At 38.5% G+C, this 4247-nt stretch overlaps 1 pseudogene across 1 annotated transcript; it reads left to right on the plus strand.

The window, feature by feature from the left end:
* The first annotated feature begins 295 nt into the window (after positions 1-295).
* On the plus strand, positions 296-3247 carry LOC108303478 (annotated as a pseudogene). The gene is made up of 2 exons (XR_001824865.2): positions 296-466; positions 776-3247. The product of XR_001824865.2 is annotated as a zinc finger protein 569-like (transcript).
* Positions 3248-4247: the final 1000 nt, after the last annotated feature.

A 4247-nucleotide genomic window follows, 5' to 3' on the forward strand; every position in this document is an offset into this window, starting at 1 on the left:
TTATTTTGTTTTTGTCTGTATTTATGGAGCCCAAGGAAGGGGCCAAGAGAGGGTACACCCCAGCCGCGGAGAGCAAAGCAGACAGATCCAGTTTTCTGTGTGTTCTTACCTCTCTACTTCCTCGTAGCTCTGCTGATCAAGCAGGCCTCCCGTGTCCAAGACCCCATTCCTCCCACTTGTGTACACCTAGGCTGGCAAATCTTGGAGCCTCTGGGCTCTGAAAACTAGACAATGATCATTAAACCTGGCTTGAGTCTTGAGTCTCTGTTCTGGCAAAAAAAAAAAAAAAAAAAAGAGCCGCGGGGGCTTCTGGGAAGCGTTGCCCCTGGTCTAACGGACCGAGGCTTGTGGCGCTCTCAGGCACCGCCAGCGCCGTCCTCAGAGGCGCCTCGCCCCAGCCCGCGACGGCTGTGCCACTTGGGCAGCATTAGGTGTGGAGTCGGGGCCTGTGTCCGCGGGCTCTGTGGTGAGTCCTTGGGAAACCGCTAACTGAGCAACGGACTCTTTGTGCTTGGTGGGAGCGGGGGCCCGCGAACCAGCAGGGCGTTGCCTGAGCTGTTCCCTGAGGCCGTGGGAGTGGTGTGTGAAGGACTGTAAGTGTCTGGCGTGAAGTGGCTGTCATTTGCCAGATATTTGTCTGGCTGCGTGTGGCCCCGGGATCGTGTCCGTAAGCAGATTTCGTGGAGGTACTTTCCCTTTTATTTTTCAGTATGAACCTACATGCAAACGTGCGTGGCAGTGGGATCTTGAATGAATGAAAAACTCTGGATGCAAGAGTTCTTCCTATATTAAGGATTCATTCATTCATAGACTCATCACTTATTGAATGCTGTCTGTGTAACAGGCACAATCGTAGGTGCTCAGGATATAGCAGTGAACAAGAGACTAACCCCCTGCTATCATGGTACTTACATTTTTGTGGACCAGATAATAAACAAGCTCTACCTCTGCAGGCCCCATCCCTTCCCAGAAAGAAGAGGAAATGCGTGAGTTCCAGGGAACAGTGATAGTCAAAGATGTGGCTATTGACTTCACCCAGGAGGAGTGGAAGCGATTGGATACTGCTCAGAGAAACCTGTACTGGAACGTGATGCTAGAAAACTATAACAACTTAATCACAGTAGGCTACCCATTCATCAGACCTGATGTGATTTTCAAATTGGAGCGAGAAGAAGAACCATGGGTGATGGAGGAAGAAGTATTAAGGAGACACTGGCAAGGAGAAATATGGGGAGTTGATGAGCATCAGAAAAACCAGGACACACTTTTGAGACAAGTTGAAGAAAAATTCCAGAAAACACTGACTGAAGAAAAAGGTAATGACTATCATAAGAAATTTGCAAATGTGTTTCCTCTGAACTCTGATTTTTTTCCCTTCTAGACACAATCTCTATGAGTATAACTTATTTGGGAAGTGTTTAGAACATAATTTTGACTGTCATAATAATGTGAAATGCCTTATAGGAAAGGAACATTGTGAATATAATGAACCTGTGAAATCATACGGTAATAGCTCATCCCATTTTGTCATTACCCCCTTTAAGGGTAATCATTGTGGAAAAGGCTTCAATCAAACTTTGGACCTCATCAGACATCTGAGAATTCATACTGGAGAGAAGCCCTATGAATGTAGTAACTGTAGAAAAGCCTTCAGTCACAAGGAAAAACTTATTAAACATTATAAAATTCATGGTAGGGAGCAGTCTTATGAATGTAATGAATGTGGTAAAGCTTTCATTAAAATGTCAAATTTCATCAGACATTAAAGAATTCATACTGGAGAGAAACCCTATGCATGTAAGGAATGTGAGAAATCCTTCAGCCAGAAATCAAATCTCATTGATCGTGAAAAAATTCATACTGGAGAGAAACCTTGTGAATGTAATGAGTGTGGAAAAGCATTCAGCCAGAAGCAAAGCCTCATTGCTCATCAGAAAGTTCATACTGGGGAGAAACCTTATGCATGTAATGAATGTGGTAAAGCCTTCCCTCGAATTGCATCCCTTGCTCTTCATGTGAAAAGTCATACAGGAGAAAAACCTTATAAGTGTGATAAATGTGGTAAAGCCTTCTCTCAGTTTTCCGTGCTTATTATGCATGTTAGAATTCATACAGATGAAAAACCCTATGAATGTAATAAGTTTGGAAAAGCCTTCTCCCAGAGCTCAGCAATTACTGTACATATGCGAAGTCATACTGGTGAGAAACCCTATGAATGTAAGGAATGCAGAAAAGCCTTCTCCCAGAGCTCATCCCTTACTATACATATACGAGGACATACAGATGAGAAACCCTTTGACTGTAATAAATGTGGAAAAGCCTTCTCTCAAATCTCATCTTACACTTCATATGAGAAAACATACAGGTGAGAAGCCCTATCACTGTATTGAGTGCGGCAAGGCTTTCAGCCAGAAGTCACACCTTGTCAGACACCAGAGAATTCATACTCATTAGAACCCTATGAATATGTGAACATGGCAAAGCTTTCTGAAGGAATTAACACCTCATTGCACATTACATGACCATTTCTAGAGTAGAAACCTACGAATGTGGAATAGCCTTCTGAAAAAGCCACAAATTTATGAAGCATTAGATAATTCTGCCAAGGTGACAAATTCTATAATGAAAAAGCTGATTATCAGAAACTTTCAGCAGACATCTTATTGATAATATTTAATCTGCATTCTCATTGAAATCTGAAACAAGATATCTGCCATCAGCATAACAACACAATACTTGAGCTCCTGGCCAATGCATAAAGTAAGGAAAACAAGGTTGGGAAAACCAAGACTCAATGAAGAACTATAAAAGTAACTTTTGTACAAGAAATAGTTAATTAGAAAATATGTTGGTAGAAAAAACCTAAGAATAAACACAACAATGAATTATGAGGTATTTATAAAGTTACAAAACATATTGAAGGACACAAAAGAACACCTGAAAATGGCATTTTGTCTGAAAAGACTTGACATTGTCAAAATATAATTTCTTTTCCAAATCTCTAAGTTTAATATGCTTCCACTCAAAGTTTACATCAATTTTAAAGAACTTTACAAACTTATCCAAAAATTTTATATGGAAAAGTAAATAAACACAAATAGCTGAAACAAATTTGACAAAGCAAAATGGAGAAGACACGTTCTAATATTAGATATATCACATACTTATTTAAAGCTGTTGTCATTTAAGCAGTGTGTTAGTGAATAAATCAAGCAGTAGTAAGATAATAAGCATTGATACAAAAATCCAACCAGATACGGGAATTCTGTGTCTGACAGTGCTATTGAAATCACTGAGGAATTAATGGCTTGTTTAATAAATGCAAGGCTCATAGGAGAAAAATTTTAGCTTTCTACCTTATTTTTTTTTTATTTTTATTTTTTGTGGCAGGTTTTTTTTTTCCCATTTATTTATTTTATTGCATTTTAGGTTTTGGGGTACATGTGAAGAACATGCAAAATTGTTGCATAGGAACACACGTGGCAGTGTGATTTGCTGCCTTCCTCCCCATCACCTACATCTGGCATTTCTCCTTATATACAAAAATAAAATCCAACTAAAGACCAGAATATAAAAAGCAAAATTCTAAAACTATGATGAAAGTATAATGTATTACTTTAGGGTAACAGAATTTCTTTAAAGCACATAAATGTGGAATAGTCCATTGAATTTTGGTGTACTGGCCTCACAGACACCTACAAATGTACACAAAGAGATACATATTACCGTGTTCCTGAATCATGGTTTATACTGCCCAAAATTGGATATAACAAATTTGTATCAATTGTGGAACAGATGAATACATGTGATGATTTCTGTGATAAAATACTATACAGAATTCAGAGAGAAACAAAATCTACATATATTTACATGGATAGATTACAATATATGATACTGAGAGAAAATTAAAATGCATAACAGAACCCAGTATAACATTTGTATAATTTAATAACATTGTGGAAAGAACAGTACTATATACTGGTCATGGATCCATATATGACATTGGTTGCCTTTTGGGATGTGGAAAAGATTTGGTGGGAGTTGTTATATTTATCTGTAATATTTCTTTAATAAAAAAGTAAAAGCAAATATAACAGTGGTGGCAAAAAAAGAATTAATAAGTTTAGGGACAAATGTGAATGTGAAAGATTTTGCAGGTTGAACACCACTGCATGAAGCTTGCAATGTTGGATATTATGATGTTGCTAAGATACTTATAGCAGCTGGAGCAGATGTTAACACACGAG

This window comes from Cebus imitator, unplaced genomic scaffold (assembly GCF_001604975.1).
Source record: "Cebus imitator isolate Cc_AM_T3 unplaced genomic scaffold, Cebus_imitator-1.0 Scaffold47, whole genome shotgun sequence".
Taxonomy (NCBI): Eukaryota; Metazoa; Chordata; class Mammalia; order Primates; family Cebidae; genus Cebus; species Cebus imitator.